Source organism: Cebus imitator, unplaced genomic scaffold, assembly GCF_001604975.1.
Source record: "Cebus imitator isolate Cc_AM_T3 unplaced genomic scaffold, Cebus_imitator-1.0 Scaffold264, whole genome shotgun sequence".
Taxonomy (NCBI): Eukaryota; Metazoa; Chordata; class Mammalia; order Primates; family Cebidae; genus Cebus; species Cebus imitator.
In genome coordinates, this window is record NW_016107579.1 from 1,925,015 (window position 1) to 1,945,692 (window position 20,678).

A 20,678-nucleotide genomic window follows, 5' to 3' on the forward strand; every position below is an offset into this window, starting at 1 on the left:
AGAAACACAACAGTTCAAACATATTCCAGCAAGGCCAACCCACCTTGGTCCTCCAGCTCACTCCCTTCCACACCCCTTTGGCCACTTCTCCAGCTCATGCTCCCCTCCTGTTCTTTGGCAACTGTGCTACTCCACACATCTGCGTCCCAGAGGCCTTTCTGGACCTCATCTGGCTGGGTTGGGTGAGATCACCTCTGCAATAAGGCTGGAACCCACCTCTATGATAGCATTTACAATATTGTTCGGTATTATCTGTGGACTTGTCAGCCCCTTGTCTCCTAGACTGCAAGCCTTTTGAGGGTAGGGTTGTGATCTACTATCCCCACTGTATCCTCAGAGCTTAGCATGTCCAGGGTTCATGAAGTGAACTCAGAACACTATGCGTGTGCCCATGAGAAAGCACAGGGGAGACAGACTACAAGCTGGGTTTCTGCCTGGGGGATCCTCAGTTGCAGGGACCCTCCCATAGGCTCCATCCCACAGTGGCCATTCCCGGCAGGTTCTGTGGAGCTGACTTACTGTGCTGGGCGAGAGTCTGCCAATTGCCTGGCTAGGTGACTGTAGCAGTCCTAGATGATTGCATGGTGAGTCCCAGGTGCAGCATCTGCAGGGAAGCCGACACAATGAGACCTGCACACCCTTCTCCTGTTAGCGCTAACAAAGACAAATCGGATGCAGTGCTGGAGTGCTTTGCCTGTTAAGTGTTAAGTAGCAGACTGATTGCTCTGAAGTTGACAAGTGACAGGGAGTAAGGCAGCAGGTGCTTCCGACAGCCCCGCTGGGGGTAGCAGGGAACAGGGCTCTATCTAGGCAGGAGGGAATCTCTGACTGAGGGACCCTCACCCCCCAGAGCAGGGAGATTCCTGCCTTGATCAAGGCCGGTCCTTGATCCAGGCACTACTCCCTTGGTCCCCTTCTGCAAGCTTTCCCCAAAGCCTCAGTTTTCCCCACTGCCCCTCAAGGACTATCACAATGGAAAGCCCCACCTGTAGAAAACTAGGACTTTTATTAGGGGGTTGAGAGGGCAGCAGTATTCTTGATGGGAAATGAAACTCACTTAGCCCAAGCCCCCTCCTCCAGACACCTCCCCTGCAGTGCACGGTTTCTGCCTCCTACCTCCCCTAGCGTCTGCTGGAGTCCCATAGCCAAGAATAGAGGTCTGCACCAGGACTTCCAATGACTCCGCCAGTAATTTTTTTCTTTAACAACAGAATGTAAATGTGGATGAAACCTTACTGGAAGTGCATTATACACGAAACATGTATCAGTGGAAGTGATCTGGTTAAAGCAGAGAAGGGGTCAGAGCCCCCCTTTTCTGCCATCCCACCACATCCCCCACAATGGCCCTGTTTCTCTTGTATAGAAATGTAGACTCTCAGCACACAGTCTGGGGAACACAAGGCCCATGGCCACACATTTCGTCTTGTATCACATCAGCATGCTCTTCTGATTTGTGTCTCCTGTTCAGTTGTTTCATCTGTGTGGCTATCACCTTCCAGACAAGGTTATGAGCAGTGGATCAGACCTTCCAGGTCTTTTGTGAGTACAGTCTCAGGCCCCCGCAGACACCTTGTAAAAGAGGTCATCTGATTGATGAGGAGTTCGAGGCACAGACATGCAAGGCCTTCTGTAGGCTAGGCAGAAGGGTGGCAGGCGGGCACTTTCCACCATGCTGTGTTCTTCCCTTAGTAAATTCAAATAAATGGATGCTGCCTGACAGGCCAATGTGCTCACTAATTTTTATCGATGAACAAGGTGAGAACTAAGGGACTGCATGAGACTTGGCTCCTGAGCTCTATCTCAGGGAATCTCAAGCTGCATTCTGTGAGCACACGTGCATGTGTGCATGCCAGCGTGCATGGGGTGGGGGGCCATGTGGGGACTACCTGAGTCAGGTACAAAGAGAAAATGCCTTTGTTCACAGTGATTCTTCTCCCCTCCTAAAATGATAATATGATCATCCATGTAAACACTGACCTTAGCCAGTAGGGAAAAATCATAAATGCTTCTCAAACTAGTAATAATTTGTGACTGTTAACATAATGTCCTCCAGGACCCTCTTTCTATCCAAATCCTTCCCAAATCTTGTTTTCAAGCCTGATTCCTTCAGGAATCCCCTTCAGACTACACCTGGCTTCCCTGACCTCCCTTCTTCCCTGTTAGTTTTCATCAATTCTCCTCTAGCACTGCTCCTCCCGAATTGCTTCAGGAACATAGGTGCAGTTCCTATGCTGGGACAGAGGGTCTCTGAGGTCGGAACCTGACTCAGCTTTCTCTCTGTACCTCATACACAGGCTTGCTGAGAACTGAGCAGGCAGGGGAGGTGGGCAGATAGATTGTTCCTGAGGGATTGTTTTTCTAGGTTCTTCCCTTCAAAGCTCAATGGACAGGTAGTATCCTCTTGTGGAGACACATTGGCTGGTCCAGGATGAGTGAATGAGGGAAGGAAGAAGAAGGGAAAGGGCAGAAGCTGAGGCTCTTCCTGCCTGGCCCACCTCCACATCCTTTCCCAACCAGAAATTATATAACTGGTCTTTCCTCTGGAGACATTGCTGTGCCCGGTCCGGAAGCGTTGGAGACCCAAGGAACATAGTGGAAGAAGGAGATAATCTCAAGTGCAGCGCCTCTTCTGAAAGCCTCCCAGCAATAACTGAGAAGGTGAGGCAGCTCCTCTGTGCCTTCACAGACCCCAAGCCTTCATTTGTCCTAGCAGGCATCACATGGGGGTCTATTTGCTGATCTCTCTGCCACTCCTTCAGACTGTGAGCTACTCAGCGGCCTTCCTGAAAGTTGATTGGACATGGACGGAGGGGTAGGTGGGTGGGTGAGTGGGTGAGAGGTGGGTGGAATGACGGGTAACAGATTTTGTTCAAAGCTGCTCAGAGTCACAAAATTCAAATGAAATGTTTAAGAGCATAGGCTTAGGAGAAGAAAAGAAAAGAATATGATACCTTTAAGTCCTACACTTTTGTAAAGTGTCTATTAAAGTATTTTTCATTTTTTTGGAGTGCTTGTGTTTTTACTGTTGATGTAGAAGAATTATTTCTATATTCTAGATGCAAGACATGTGTCAGATGTATAAACTGTTCTCCCAGCCTGTAATGTGTTCTACATCTTCTTAATACTGTCTTTTGAGCAGCAGAAATTATTCATTTTGATGAAATCTAATGTATCGACTTTTTCTTTTATGGGGAGTCCTCATTGTGTCCTTGCTAAGAAATCTCTGCCTACCTCCAGGTGTCAAAGGTTTTTCAAAAAGCTTTTTTTTACTTAGAAACTTTTCAGTGTTAGTTTTCATGTTATTGTCTGTGATCCACCTCAACTTACTTTTATTTTCCTTTTGCTTGATCAACATTTCTGACAGTTTATTAATTTTATTAATCATTTTAAAAAAAAACAATCTTTGGCTTTGTTGATATTCTCTGTTTTTTAATATTTTGTTGGCTTTTGCTCGTATATTCATTTACTGTCTCTTTTTTTTTGCTTCTTAAGACAGAAAATGTATCCTCAATTTTAAAGTTTTCTTCTTGTCTAGTATAAATATTTAGAGGTATAAAATTCCCTTTGTGCACCCGTTTAGCTGCATGCCACACATTTTGAATTTTTTTTTTTTTTTTTTTTTTTTTTTTTTTTTTTTTTTTTTTTNTGAGACAGTGAAACTGTGTCTCCCAAGCTGGAGTGCAGAGGCACAATCTCGGCTCACTGCAGCCTCCACCTCCTAGGTTCAAGTGATTCTCTTGCCTCATTCCCAAGTATCTGGGATTACAGGTGCATGCCATCATGCCTGGCTAATTTTTGTATTTTTTAGTAGAGACAGGGTTTCACCATGTTGGCCAGGTTGGTTTTGAACTCCTAGCCTCAAGTGATCCACCCACTTTGGCCTCCCAAATTGCTGGGATTACAGGAGTGAGCCACCACACCTGGTCTGAAATGTTGTGCTCTTTCTTATAATTCCATTTCAAATATTTTCTGATTTATCTTATGATTTCCTCTTTTGCCCATGGATTATTTAGAAATATGTTTTTTACTCCCAAATTTTTAGAACTAGATTTCTTACTTTTAATGATTTAAAATTTAATTTATTTGCAAATGAAAACTATTTCTGTAAAATTTTATACCTTACAGCCAGTATGAGGTCTACCTTGGTCAACGTTCTCTATACACATGAGAAGAATGTGTGCTCTGCAGTTGTTGGAGGTCGTGTTCTATAAATGTCAATTAGGGCAAGTTGGTAGCTAGTGTTGTTCAAGTCTTCTATATCTGGCTGATTTCTTTTGTCTAATTGTTCACCAATCACTAAGGAGGCTGTTAAAATATTCTAATATGCTTGTTGCTTTAAATATTTCTCCTTTTATTTCCATCAGTTTGTGCTTTATATATATTGAAGCTCTCTTATTAGATGCAAACACAATAATTGACTACTGAATTAGCCTTTTAAAAAAATTAGGAAACTCTTTAGCTCTAACGTTCCTTATCTTATCATTTATTTTGATATTAAAATAGCCACACACCAACTGTCTTACTTTACCGTTTAGGTTAGATATTTTTACATTGTTTTGCTTTCAACACATCTGTGTCTTTATATTTAAAGGGTACACTGGGCCCAGTGGCTCATGCCTGTAATCCCAACACTTTGGGAGGCTGAGAAGGAAGAATCATTTGAGACAAAGAGTTCAAGACCAGCCTGGGCAACATAGTGAGACCCTGTCTTTATAAAAAATACTTTTTTTTGGTTATAAAATAAAATGCAGAGGTTTTTGTAGATGCAATATAGTTTTTTTTTCTTTTATCTGGTCTAAAAATCTCTGCTTTTTTATTGCAGATAAAGCTATTTCTATGTAATGCCATTGCTGATATAGTTGGGTTTAAGTCTACCATCTCCCTATTTGTTTTCTTTGCTTTAGCTTTATTTTTTGTTTCTCTACTACTTTTTTTCTGCCTTCTTTTATGTTAGACAATATTTTTTAGTATTGCCTTTTACTTTTCATAGTAGCTCTTTAACTATACCTCTTTATATTTTTTAGTAGTTTCTCTAGATTACAATATACATCTTTAACTCATCACAGTCTACTGAGCAGCACTTTAGGCAAAATGTGTAAATCTTAAAGGTACATAATATATTTCCTATCCTTTCTTCCACTATTGTCATACATTTCTACACATGGTGTAAATTCCACAATGCAATCTTATTATTTTTGCTTTGAAATTGCTTAAATAAATTCTTAAATGATATGATAAGTATTTATATTAACACACATTTACCATTTCCACTATTCATTACTTTCCATAGACCTTAGTTTTTATGTGATACTATTTTCCTTTGACCTAAATTTAATGTTTCACTTAAAGAAAGTTTTTTGGTGATGAATTATCTTGGCTTTTATTTATTTCATTTTTATTTTTGAAGAATATTTTTCTTGAATATAAAAACCCACACCCAAAGATACTCCAAGAAAACTACAGACCAATATCCCTAGTAAACATTGAGGCAAAAATCTCAGGAAAATTCTAGGAAAACAAATTCAGCAGCAGTGTATTGAAGTATTATATACCATTACCAGTGGAATTTATTCCTGTAATGCAAGGATGATTTGATACTTAAAAAATCAATCAATGCAACACATTACATGAACAAAATGAAGAAAAACAACACATGATTATGTTAACTGATGTAGAAAAAGCAGTTGACAAAATTTAATATCATTTCATGACTAAAAGAAAGGAAAGAAAGAAATAGTCAGACATTGTAGCATGTGCCTGTAGTCCCAGCTACTCAGGAGGCTGAGGTGGGAGGATGAATTGAGCCTGGAAGATCAAGACTGCAGTGAGCTGTGATCACAACATTGCACTCCAGCCTAAACAACAGAGTGAGACCCTGTCAAAAATAAAAATTAAAATTAAAAAATAAATAAATCAGCAAAAAACACTAAACAGACTAGTAATAGAATATAACCACCTCAACATAATAAAAGTCATATATGAAAAATTTATAGATAATGTTATACTAAATAGCAAAAGACTGAAATATATTTCACAAGACAAGGGTGCCCACTTTCACCACTTCTATTCAACATAGCACTGTAAGTTCTAGCCGTATTAGCTAGGTCTCCACACACACACACATGTGCACACAGACACACACACAAAACTGTTAGAGCTAATAAACAAATTTAGTAAAGTAGCAGGATACAATAGTTGGCATGCGAAAATCAGTTTCATTCTTATACCCTAACAATGAACAATTCAAAAAGGAAGTCAAAAAAATAATTCCACCTACAATTGCATGAAAAAGAATAAAATACCAATGCATTAACTTGCCAGTGAGGCAAAAGCCTTATACACTGAAAATTACAAAGCATGCTAAAAGGAATTAAAGAATAGTTGTTAAATAAAAAGGCATCACATGTTAATGGACTGAAAGGCTTAAAATTGTTAAAATGACAGTACTACCCAAAGCTATCTACAGATTTTATGCAATATTTATCAAAATCCCAATGACATAGTTTGCAGAAGTATAATAATTCATTCTAAATTTCATATGGAATCTCAAGAATCCCCAAATAGCCAAAACAAATTTGAAAAACAAGAACCAAGTTGGAGAACTCACATTTTCTAATTTCAAATTTGGCTATAAAACTACAGTAATCAAAACAATGTGGTACTTGCATTAAGAATGAAATAAAATACAGAATCTGGAAACAAACATATATATGTATGTATATATGTATATAAAATAAACATATATGTATGTATGTATGTGTATATATATATAGTCAAATAATTTTTTTGTGTTTCCAAGACCATTCAATGGGAAAGAGTTAATCTCTATCCAACAAATATTATTGTGAAAACTGGATATCCATATGCAAAAGAATGAAAATCTTTACCTAACATCACATTTAAAAAAATGACTCAAAATGAATCAAGGATCTAAATGTAAGAATGAAACCATAAAACGCTTAGAAGAAAGCATAAGGAAAAGCTTTATAACATTTGAATGGACAGCACTTTCTTGGATATGACACCAAAGGCACAGATAACAAAAGAAAAAATAGACAAACTAGATTTTATCAAAGTTAAAAACTTTTGTGCATCAAAGGACACCATTAACAGAGTGAAAAGACAAAGAATGGGAGAAAATATTTGCAAATATGGGAAGAAGTAAATAGGAAGTTACTGTTAAATGAATAAAGAGTTTTGACTAGGCATGGTGGTTTACACCTGTAATCACAGCAATTTTGGAGGCCAAGATGGGAGGATCACTTGAGCCTAGGAGTTTAAGACCAGCCTGGGTAACATAAGGAGATCCTATGTCTCTAGAAAACAAAACAAAAAGCTGGGTGTGGTAGCAAGCAATTGTCCGGAGACTGGGTGGGAGGATGGTTTTAGCCTGAGAGTTTGAGGTTGTAACAAGCCTTGATCATGTCACTGCACTCCAGCCTATCTACGGAACAAGACTGTCTCGGAGAGACAGACAGTTTGAAAGAAAGAGTTTCAGTACAGAATGATAAAACATGTTCTGGAGATAATAGTTGCAAAACAATATGTATGACACTAAATTGTACATTTTAAATGGTTGAACAGTAAATTTAATGTTATGCATATTTTACCACAATAAACATAAACAAATTATTAAAACGTGGCCTATTGTCCAATGCCAGTCAAACTTTTTTTCTTGCAAGAAACAAATTTCTTAAGATATCTCTTAAAAGTTATTTTAAGATGTGTCATTGGCTTCTGGTTTCCATTGTTTTCCATTCAAAAGTCAGCCCTAATTTTTAGAGTTGTTCTCCTACATGTAATATGCATTTTTATGGTTACTTTAAGTATTTTTTTCCTTACCTTTGGTTTTCAGAAGTTTGAATATGATATTATTATGTGTGCTTTTCTTTTAATTTTGTGACTTGTGGATCTTTAAGCTTCTTGGGTATTTTTCACTAAAATGAGGTGAATATTTTTCACTAAAATGAGAAATTTGCAATGAACATTTATTCAAATAAATTTTCTCTCCATTCTCTCTCTTCTGTCTTTCTGTAATTCCAATTGCATGTGTATTAGATTACTTGATATTGTCCCATTGGCCACCAAGTTTCTTTTTTAATCTTTTTTTCTCTGTTCATCAACTAGGCTAATTTACATTCATTTGTCTGCATATTCACTGACCCTTTTCTATTTGCAATATCTAATCTTCAATGAATATTTTATTTCATATATTTTACTTTATAGTTATAGACTTTTCACTTGAGTATTTAAAAAATCCCTGTTGATACTCCTAATCTGTTACATTCATATTTTCCCTTAAATGCTTGAATAAATTGATGATAGCTATTTTAAAGTGCTGTTTACAAATTCCAAAATTTGTGTCATCTGAAGGTATGCTTCTATTGACTGCTTTTTCTTTTAATATGAGTTATGCTTTTCTGCCTCTTTGTATGTATAGTAATTTTTTATTGTATGCTGGGCATTGTTAATGCTACTTTGTAGGGCATTTTGCATTTTGTTGTCTTTTTTTAAAGGTTCTAACAGACAGTTAAATTACTAGTGGATTTCCTTGATATTATCAGGCTTGTTATTATGCTTTTCAGGGTGAGTTTATTTTGGTATATACTTTAGCCTAGGATATAGTTTTTACTCTAGGGCATGGACATTATTCCTAAAATATAACCCAATATTCTCAGTGAGGTGTTTTCACTTTGGTCAAAATAGAGTTTCAAGATCTCTCAGCACCGCATAACCTCGTTGGCCTCCGTTAAGCTCTCAACCCTTCAGCAGCCACTTCCTAGGCTATGGTGCAGCATCCCAACCTGTATATATGATGCACAGACCTCAGCCAAGAACTGAGGGAAACACCCACACATTCTTATAAGATCCCTCCCTTCTGGTACCCTGCCTTGCAAATTTCAGATATTTTCATGACCCCAAATTTTAATCTCTGCCTCCTCAACTCAATAAAACCCCTGCTTTCACTCTTTTCATGGGGTTCACTTCACTATAACAAGGTTAGAAAAAGGACCCCAGGCAGAAAATCAGGGCAAGTCACGGGACACATATTTTGTGTTTTCTTTCTCTCGGGAATCAAAACCCTATGCTTCCTGTTGTACAATGCTTGAAAACAGTTGCTTTATATATTTTGTCATGTCTTGTAGCTGCATTTTGTGGGAAGGCAAATCCAAAACCAGATACTTAAACAGCTAGAACTATTTCTGGAAGTGGAAGTTTTGGAAATAAATTTTGAAAATGAAGAGGAAAAGAAAGAACAGGGCTGTAAGTCTGCAGTTAAAACACTGTTGGGGGCCTTTGTGGAAATTAGAAAAAGGTTCTTCCCTGCATGATTGGAATACAAATGGGCTCCTCCTCTGGGCACAGAAATTAACAATAGGTTTCTCTTCCTTAGTGCTAACTACCCATAAGGGTTGACAGAGGGATATTTCTGCCTCCTTTGAGGCAATGAGGCATGTTTTATAAGCAAGACCTTCATGGTCTCAGCCACTTCCCATCCAAGCTTCCCAATTTCATGGCAAAAGTTATCCTAACTTCTGAAGACAATATTATGACATGATTTTACCTCATTATGGAAGGAACACAGGCCTTAGAGACTGAATAAATGGGTTCATTGCTCTACCACTCACTAGCTGCATGGTCTTTCGTAAGTTATCTAACCTCTCTCAGCCCCAGCTTCGTATTTGCAAAGCTGGGGATTAATGATGCCTACTTCTCAGGGTCTTTATGATGATTACACAAGACACTGTGAAAAGGCACTTGGCACCCTGTCAAGCATGTATAAATGTTCCATAAATGCTCTCTTGTTCTCGATAGTAGAATTAGTTGCAGCTAGTTTAAAAGAAGTGAGGACTTGGTTGATACCATGCACCCGCCTCAGCTCAGACTCACAGGAACAAAATTAGATAAAGAAGCATCAGTACTTCCTTTGTCTTCCTCCAGAGGGCACTCCTTCAAGTTATCAGATGACCAAACAGTGTCTGCAAAAATCTACCTGACATAGTTTGGATTTTGTCTCTACCCAAATCTCATGTTAAATTGTAATCCTAAATATTGGGGGAGGGGCCTGGTGGGAGTTGATTGAATCACGGGGGAAGATTTCCCCCTTGTTAATCTTGTGATAGAGTGAGTCCTCAGGGGATCTGGTCGTTTAAGTGTGTAGCTCCTCTTTTACTCTCTTTCTCCTTCTCTGGCCATGTAAGATGTGCCTGTTTCCCCTTCATTTTTACCATGATTGTAAGTTTCCTGAGGCCTCCCAAGCCATGCTTTCTGTATAGCCTGTGTAATTGTGAGCCAATTAAACCTCTTTTCTTTATAAATTGCCCAGTCTTAGGTAGTTCTTTATAACAATGCCATCTCACTAGTTTCCTGACATTTCTGCAAAATGACAATGCTTTTCATTTCACAATTATAGGCAAGGCAAGGAGGGTGATGGCAGTTAGCATCTCTTTTTACGAGGGCAGCAATCCCTCCTGATTGTCTTCTCCACTCAGCCATGTCTACTCTTTTCCACCTGTGAGATGGAAAAAGGGTGAAAAAGAGTTGGCATGGCTAAGTGGGCAAGAGCGTGTCCTACCATAGAAAGAAAAACTCAAGGCTCCTTAAAACTTGCAAGATTTCACGATTCCATAGTAGACTGGCAGAGTTTACCACCCTTCTGCCTGAACTTGCTGGACCTCCAGACCTGAAGGAAAGAGAGAGCAATTGCCTTTACCCACTATATGCTCTCACCAGCCTTTACACACTATAATGGGGAAAAAATTGCCTTTGCTCTTTCCTTCCTTCAGGAAGGGGCAATTTTCTAGCTCCATTTGGGAGACATGTGTTGTCAGCTTACTGCTTAACAGCACTTGAGACTTATTTGACACCTCCTCCTGCCCAGTTCTCTCCCTGCCTCCCTTCATGCCATCACTTGTCTTGCCCTAGTTTTTATATTCTCTTCTCCCATTCATACACTCTTCCCATTCACTCATTTCCATTGATCCCTTGCCTCCTTTTTTTAATTTTCACCTTTTATGCCTGCCTCCTGCTAACTTATTTTTCCCTTATCACTTCCCATCCATTCTCTTTCCAGCTGTCTTCTTCCACTCCCTCTTTGCTTCTGGTGTATGATTTTCCCCTCTCAATGAAATACCTCACTATCTCTCAGCCTCTCTCTCTCTCTCTCTCTCTCTCCCCCTTCCTCTTTCTCTCTCTCCCTTTCTTTCTCTCTCTCTTCTATTCCTCCTTCTCTCCTGAGACCTCTTGTAATCTCAGCCTTTCTTTCTCTTTCCTACTCAATTACCTTTTTTTTCTTTTCTTCCTTCACCCCCAACTATGAGGGAAAAGGTGGGAGAGTAGATGAGGGGAGGGAAATATGTGAGGAGAGGAGCCTGGGGTAGGGGAAGATGGGAGAAAGATGAGAACCAGGCACATAAATGCTGGGTGTGGCCATAACACAAACAAAATACTACTTGGCCACTGCCCTGCCCTCAGAACCAACCAAACAAAGAGGATCCCTAAATAATGATCTGTGAGGAAAGGAAAAGGACAGTCCTGCTAGTCCCACCTGCCCCACCTCAGAGAACACGGGCATCCTGAAGACCTGCCATTGCATAAACTAGTGGCAACAGAGCATGGGCTGTGGAGCCAGTCAGAGGTCAAATCTTGCCTCCATCATTTACTACCTCTGACCTTGCACAACTAATTATCTGCTGTGCCTTGGTTCCTTCATGTGTTAAAATGAGAACAGAAGCAATATTTTTTTCTGTAGATTTGTTTTGAGAATAAACTGAGCTAATAAATGTAACGTTTCTGGCAAAAAAATGCCAGCTAATGTAACTGTTAGCTCCTATGATTTTTCTGATTTAGAAAGAACAGCCAACGGTCCCCTTAGCGCTGTCCGTGGTTCTGAAGGCCTGAGCCTGCTCCTTTTGGCCCGAGTCTGAAAGGCTTGGCATTGGAAAATGGCAGCTCAAATCCGTTAGCTCTCACTGTGTATCAAGGACTGTGCTAAGTGCAGTGCCTGCATTATTTTACTTTTCTTCACTGCCTAGAAAATAAAAATAAGTATTGTTATCTCCATCGTATAGATGAGGGAAATGCTGTTTACTTGAGGTGACACAGCTATTATAGTAATGGGTGAAGCTGGAGTTTAAAACCAAGTCTTGCTGATTCAAAAGCCCATACTCTCTATAATACTGTTCTGTCTCTTGTGTCCTCATACTGCCTCTGACTTTCTAACTCCCTAACAGCAGTCACTTGCTTCTGATAGTGACTTGTTTGACCCCAATCAACAACCAAAGCAGGTCAACTGAAGATCACTTATTGTTTGTTTGCTGTTTGATGCTCCTATAGCCCTAGGTCATGTTATCATGGCATGACAGTGTGCTGTATTTGACTGAATATGAATATGAGTTTCTTACTTTAGGTAAACTCTGAGTTCCTTTGGGGCAGGGGATAGCTAAATTTTATGCTGATTATATAGTACTTGCTCATTAAGTGCCTACTGAATGAAATTAATTCCTCATCTCCCTTTAATGACATTCTAATGGTAGAAGCTTGTCTCGCCTTGTTGTTGTTTTATTTCCATGGGTGTCCTCTTCCCCTCACTGGGTATCTGTCATTCCTACATGCTACTTGGAGCACTGGCCCCTCTGACTGATATTATTAGTGTGTTAAAAGGGATTTATTATTCAACCAACTCATCGAGCTTCCTTTATGCATAGCTTTATGCTGATAGCATATACACATATGACTGGCATCATTCCTGTACTCAAGGCACACAAACTCTGCTGTGAAGATATAGTGAGCACATGTGACACAGAGAGTGAGCAGGTGATACCAAACTACATGAGGAGTCCAGGAAAGTATAGCAGATGTTCGTTATGGGGAAAGGAAAGTGAGCCTTGAAGTATGAACAGGATTTAGATAAAAAGATGGAAATGTAAAACACTCTAGGTAGGGCAATAGTGTGCTCTACCCCAGGTGTGTGTGTGTGTGTGTGTGTGTGTGTGTGTGTGTGTGTTTACAATTGGAGGAAAGAGAAGGGAGAAATGAGGTGAGGGCACTGGCAGTCTGAAACAGGGATACATTTGTCCATCAGTTGGGGCTAAAATTGTAAGAGGGTAAGGACGATGAAAGATGCTGGAAAGCTTTGGAAGCAGACAGTAGTTTGGACATGACTTGGTAGGAAGTAGGAAATTACAAAAATGCTCTGACTTGAAAAGTGATGAGATCAAATTGTGCTTTAGAAACCCCCTGTCAGCAGAATATGGGAGCAATGAAAGGGCTGATGCTAGGGGCAGTTACACAGTCAGAAGGGTATTCGCAGGATTCAGCGCTGAGGAGGTAGGGCCCTGGATTCGGAAAGTGGCAGTGGAGAAAGGACAGGAAACATCTGTGGTGAGCAGCCATATGCCATGGTTCAGTTAACTTGGGCCAAATTGGGAATAACAAATACCAAGCAATCAAAAGTGCCCTGAGGAAGGATGCATTTTTCTTTTCCTATTTCCCAAACTACTCTGTGGTGTCAGTGGGGCATCCTAGAAGCAAGGGATGTCAGAGGCTTTGAAAAATGGAGAGAAATGACAGCTTGCCTTGCAGTCACCTGCATGTCATCTCACACAGGCAGCTGGGGCCAAGGACCACCTGGAATACGGTGCTGGGCCAGCTGGAAATCCAGGCTCTGCAGCCCCAGCTGGCCCAGATACAAGCTGAAGGTTGTTGGAGGTCCCGAGCAGCTGGCAGGTGGATGGCCCACACCTCTCTCTGCTGCTCCTCCAGGATCACTCTGCACACCTCTTCCAGAAGAGCTGTGTCATCCTGGGAGCTGTGATAAATGGAGGTTCTATATAAAACCAACCCCATTGAAAACCACACTCCACTAAGTGCCTGCGTGGGTGTTGGGTGCCATGGAGAGCATTAGGGCTAAAGTCAGGGCTCCTAACAAAAACCCAAAGCAATCCAGAAAAATGCTGGTGGCTGAGGTCTTGTTGACATACCTGCCTGTCAGCTGGATCAGTTCTGTGCCATTAGACACACACTCTGAGCTTCCATGTGTGACATCCCTTCAGACCTTTATACAATTTTGCACAGCCTCCCCAAACTCACCGTCCCATGTGACCGTCATTTTATCCTATGAAGTAGAAAGGGAAAGCCTCATTGTCTTTATGCATCTGATCAGTGAGGAATCCAGAGCATTGTCCTGTATTTTCCCTAGCATGCCATTCATCATGCTCTATGATAATTACTACTGTGATTGTTTGAATTCACTGCTACCCAGGGAGCTCCATGAAAGTAGGGATCAGGTCTGCCTTCTTCAATGCTGTCTCTCCAGACCCTGCACAATACTTGACAATAAACAAATAAGTGAATGAATGAACAAATGAATGAATTAATGAATTGCCTAAGAGCATATAGATGCCTCTCATCAGAACTGCAACTGGATCCCAGGTCTCCCATCCTCCAGTACAATCATGGTTATCTTAGAATATTAGAACTAGAAGAACAATTAGAGGTTCTGAGTCACACAGGTTTCCTCTCCTGAAATGCCCTCGTACCACTTCCAGAAGTGCCATCTCTTCCAAGACACTCATCTTTCCACATGGATAAAAGGGCATATTTCATTCACATTGGAATTACCTGGGAGCTTTTAAAAATACTAATGCCTAGGTTTCCAATTCCAAAGATTCTGAACTTAACTGGTCTGGAGATCAGCCCAGGAATTGGAACACAAATGTACAACCAGGGTTAGCAACAGCTGTTTGAAAGCATGGCATACTCAAAGCATGGTTCACAACCAACAGCAAGAGCATCACCTAGGCTCTTGTTAGAAATGTAGGTCTTGGCCGGGCACAGTGGCTCATGCCTGTAATCCCAACACTTTGAGATTCTGAGGTGGGCAGATCACTTGAGGCCAGGAATTCAAGACCAGCCTGCCCAATGTGGTGAAACCACATCTCTACTAAAAATACAAAAATTAGCTGGGCAGTGTGGTACATGCCTCTACTCCCAGCTACTGGGATTACAGGTGGCTGAGGCATGAGAATTGCTTGAACCTGGGAGGCAGAGGTTGCAGTGAGCTCCAGCCTGGGCGACAAAGCCAAACTCTGTCTCAAAAAAAAAAAAAAAAAAAAACAAGTAGATCTTAAATGTTCTCACCACACACACACAAATAGTAACTATATGAGGTAATGGTTATGTTAATTAGCTTGATTACGGTCATCATTTTACAATGTGCATATATATCAAAACATCACATTGTACACCTTAAATATGAAAAATTTTTATCTGTCAAGCATACTGTAATAAAATTGGGGGAGAAAATGGGGAAAAAATGTCAAGCCTCAGGTCCTGCCCAGATGTGCTGAGTCAGAATTTGTATTTCCCCAGGAGAGGAGTTCCCTGGGGAATTTACAAGTTCCCAGGAGAGTCATTGACTTGGGCAATATTGCAGGGGTGGTCCTTGACCCTGGCTACCAGTAGAATCACCCTGAGGGATTTCTAATTACCAATTGCTGAACTCCACGTGAGACCAAATAAACCAGACTCTCTGAGGATAGACCCCAGGCATAGTGTGTTTAAAAATCTCCCTAGGTGACTCTCATTTGCAGTCATGGCTGAGAAGCACCAAACAGAATAATCTGTACCTCTGCTGGCATTTAGAGCTTTCTGCCTTGCATTGTAATTATAATTATCTGTGTACATGACTTATCTCCTCCATTTACCATCAGTTTCCTGAGGGCAGAGACTGTTTCATTTATTCATGATGCATGAAAAAGTTAAGCTCCTACTATGTGAAAAACAATGGGCTAGGCACTGAGGGTACCTAGCCTCTGCTGTCAGAAACAGTCCTGTTGTGACAAAGCTCACAATTTAGAAGAAGAGGCAGACATATGAATTAAGTGATTAAAATGTGAGATTACGAGTCTACCTGGAAATATGAACAGGGAACCACCAGGCACTGAAGGAGAGCAACATGGCCCTCCTGGAAAAGTCAGGGAGGGCTTCACAGGGAGGCAGGCTTGGAGCTGCCCTTGCAGGGTGAGTAAGATGCTCGCACAGGTAGAGAAGACAAGATGAAGAGACTCCTAAGGAAAGAGCAGGTTGCTCTTAACCACAGAGGCATATGGGTAAAATGATTAATATAAAAAAACTGTTATCCCAGCATTGTTTATCATCACAACATAGTGTAAACAGCTTAAATGTCCATCAGAAGAAGACTGCTAAATAAATTATGGTCCATTCTTGTCCATTCTTGCAAAGGAATATCGGGCAAACATGAAACTATTGAAGGAGTTCTTCAGGTACTCACATAGATTCATCCAGGACAGAGTGCTAATCCTCCATGAAAAAGCAAGGAGCAGAATAGCTACCTCCGTAGAGCACGATTTAAAATATATTGCTATATACACTCTATCTGTCTAAACACCCTATGAGGCATCACCATCCCCTTTTTGAAGAGAAGGAAACCACATCTCAGAGAGATGAAGTATCTGGCCCAAACCAGAGAACCAGGCTTCCACCTAACACGGGTCTGACTGAAGAGCCTGCAATGGTTCTGCCAGCTCAGGCTGGCCGTGGGCTTTATCTGATGAGACTGTCTGTGGAGTACACAGAGTTGTGGGTATCAAGGCCTGAGGCAGGAGGAGTGGGCTTGAGGGACAGAGCCAGAATCTCAAGGGAGTGGCAGGAGGACAATGCCAGGAAGAGAGAAGGAACAGGCTCAAGACACAGCCCTCTGACTGTCATTGCCACCAGCTGTTGACAACTTCCTAAACTGTGGGGCTTATATCCAAAGGGGTGGTCCTGAAAGCAGGGAGTCCTAATGTAGTCACAGCCACTGCTGTAATGTTTGCACCAGCCAGGCATTTGTAAAGGAGTCCTGTCCCCCTAGTAGACAGCAACAGGCACAAATGATCCCTCATTTGTCTTCTAAGCCCTCCATCCAGAAAGGGGCCAAGGAGCACACTGAATGGCAGCTCCGCTTCATAGAAGCCCTTGGAGCACCCATCCCTGGATTCTGAATTCCCTACTAAAGATTAAGAAAAACTGAGGCCCTGTCTCTCCTCATCACATGAGGAGCTTGTTTCTGACCATGCCACCCATCTCAGGGTATTCCCCAAACAGCCACATCACCCGGAAAGCCCCCAGTTTAAGATAACTCATAGTAAGGTTCGAGTTGTCATCTTAGGAGAGGTGCTGAGGCCACACATGAAGAGGAAAGAGTGTGGGCATTGGAGTCCCATTCAGACCCTGGCTCTGCCCCTACCAGCCAGTGACTCAACCAGTCACCTAGCTGCTCTGAGTCTCTGTCTCTTCCCCTTCTACACGGGCATGTCCTCCTTGCTGTAAGCAAATGACAAGACTACCTACATCAGGTTCCCAGCCCAGCTTTGGGGGTTGGCAGACAGAAAATAGAGTGAAGCTGTCACCACATTCATTTCTGCATCCATGCACAGCACACAGCGCCCAAACCTTTCCCATCTGCCCCTGGTCCCCATGACAACCTTGTGGAAGCAGCGGTCTCAGACTCAAACACTCCCAGGGCCCGGGGGTAAAGTACATGCACAAGACAAGAGAAAGTGGTGGTGGGGGCCGTGCCGAGCAGGAGAGCGTGGCCCAACCTGAAGGGCCTGGCAGGCCCGTTTTTTTATAAAAGGGAAAAGAAAAGTATGGGTCTATTTGTCCGTTGGGCTGCCCCTTTGAGTGTCCTAACACTGAAGCCAAATGGGGCCCAACAAGCACCCCCACAGCCTGCTTGGGGACACACAGAGTTAGTGGAAAGCTGGGCCCAGTCCAGAGCTGCATTTTCCCCGCAACAGCTGCTGCCAGGCTGGCCTCATCCTCCTGAGCAGAGGAGGCAGGCGGCTGGGGGTGTGCTCTGCAGAACATTGGGAAAGGCTCCCCAAGACCTCTCCCAGCCAGAACCTGAAATGCCAGCATTAAATATTCATTCCTTTGGGTTAAGTGTTTCCTCTCCGGGGTCCTCTTTTAAAATTCAAATGCTTCTTTGGAGAGGAACAAGCCACTTGTGGCTGGGAATCAAATGTACTGGAATTGAGTGAATGGAATGGCAGCCCTGCTCAGGGAGGAGAGGGGGCCTCCTCCCCATCACCACCCACTGCTCCTCGTCGCCCCTTTTGCTGTGCTTCTCTGCCCCCAGTCCATTTGAGGACCACATATGTTGAGGGGCTGGAATAGGATCTGCTCTAAGTTTCTGTTCTGAGAGATTAAACAAGAAATTCACTCAGAAGAGCCCTCGGCCACTGCACACACCTTGATCTCCCCTTTGGGTCCCAAACATTCTTGCTGGAAGTAGGAGCCTAGGCAAGCACTTGGAGCTGAGCTTTTCCAGAGTAAAGAAAGCCAGCAGCAGCCCAGCTCTGAGCAGCGAGAGTAACTTCTGCCCTAGGAAGCTGGGAAAGCTGGCAGACCAGCTCCCCAAGGAGGCTCAGAGGCACAGCGACGGCATCGCTTCCTCAGAAGCCTACATTGTCATTCCACGCAGGTTTCCATTTGATTGAGATGCAGAGAACAAGTCAGTGTGTACATCCCCACTAATGAGAGGGGCCCTAATGAATGCATTAACAAGAAACTATGGTTGGGGACCCACTGTGTGCCCAGCTCATGCTAGGCTTAGCCTTTGTAATGAGGCTTCCCTTGAGCTGCTTTCACCCCTGACCTAGCCCTCAAGTCTCCCTGATTATTTCTGGAAGTCCTCAGAAGGCTCTCAAGTTTGTCCCCACAAGTTCTCTTAGCTGCCCTGTGTGTCCAGCATTTGACACCCCTCCAGGTCTGGCTTCCTTTGGAGAAGCCCCAAAAATGCTCTGTCCCATAGCCCCTGCTGCTGGTACAACTTTTGTTGTTACTTTTGCTTCCTGTCCCCTAGGGTGACATAATGTATATCCCAGCTGAAGTGACCCTTCTGAGTTGAGAAGAATTTGGACAACTCAGAGGAGGTAGGTGGCCCACCCTTTGGACAACTGTCACCGCTCCTCTCATAGGACCTTAAGGTGGGAACCATCCTACATTGTTCTGTTGGTGGGAGCCAGACACAAGTGCAGGAGAGGGATGATGGACCACTGTCTCCCAGATGCTCCTCATCACCCACACCAGCACCTCTGCCATCCACATCTATACCCCAAGAGCACTGGCCTCAGACATCAGATTCCAGGGTTGAGTTCCTGGATGAGTGACCTCTACAAAGGCACAGCCAGCCAGACCCACATCTAGACTGTCAGGCTTCTGGGCTGAGAACCTTCTCCAGGAAAGGTCCAGCCAGGTATATTCCCCGTCACCAGATGCTCTCCCATCCTTAAAGACTGACTACCAGGCCAGAGAGCCCAGCACAGGAATGAGAGTGAACAGTTCTGGCCTGATAGCCCTCTTCTGTTTGCAAGAAGCTCAGGGACCCCCAGTAAGTCTCATAATCTCCCTGAGCCTCAGTTTTTCTCATCTGTAGCTAAAAATGCCTTTTTGGCTGGGTGTGGTGGCTCACTCCTGTAATCCCAGCACTTGGGAGGCCGAGGTGGGCAGATCACCAGAGGTCAGGGATTTGAGACCAGCCTGGCCAACGTGGTAAAACCCCATCTCTTCTAAAAATACAAAAAATTAGCCAGGTATGGTGGCACATGCCTGTAATCTCAGCTACTAGGGAGGCTGAGGCAGGAGAATTGCTTGAACGCAGGAGGCAGAGGTTGAGTGAGCTGAGGTCATGCCCCTGTACTCCAGCCTGGGTAACAGAACAGGACTCTGTCTCAAGAAAAGAAAAAAAATGCCTTTCTTCTCTCTGCATGGGGTCATTATAATCAACAGTCAAAGCATCTACTATCCACCCACCCAGTGAGCACTGCTTAGATGCCAAATGATTTCCAAACCATACTAATCCTCAATGAAAATCTAGCTCTTATGAGCACCCTTGTTTCACAGAGGAAAATAATTTAGGCTTGGAATAAAACACTGAGCACAGTGTTTGGTGCAAGGACAGAATTCACTAAACGTTGCTGAATTTTTGTACAAAAATGTTTATCAAGAATTTTTTAGAGTTAGAGAGATGAGTTGGAATGACATACAATTACTGAACCCCTTCCCCTGCTTGCAGGCTCGGGGAAGGCCTGTCTTCCCTGACCACCCAGCCATGGTTGTCTGTGCTTCTCCAGCTGAGCTCTGTAACTTGGATTGGGTTCACCAGTTACCTGACACTGAGTGACCTTCAAGGCCCAGCCCAAGAGCTCCCAGTTCAGTCATTGTCTTTCTCCTGTTCATTCTCTGCAACCTGAGCTACAGATGTCTGAATGCCTGCCCTTCTTCCCTTCTATATGGTCCCCGTCAAGGTCAGGGAATACATTGTATTTTAATTCCTCTGTTTTTGCAGAAACACCCCACACTTTGTATGTAGTAGACACCCAGTCTGTTTGCTAACTCGTATACAGTAGCCATGTTCCCATCTAGAAGTGTATTCCAGGTCCCAGCAGTGTACGCCTTCCATTTGAGAATAAGGACCATGCCTCATGGACAGATTCCTCTAGGAGGAACTCAGGAAGGAGCTGCTTCTACCACTCCAGAGCTGTGTGACTTTGGGGAGGTTACTTAACTTCCCAAAACTTCAGTTTCCATGGCCTCAAAATGACAATACTAATACTCCTTCCTTGTCAGTTATGAGAATTAAATGAGGTTTGCATAAGGCACTTATTACA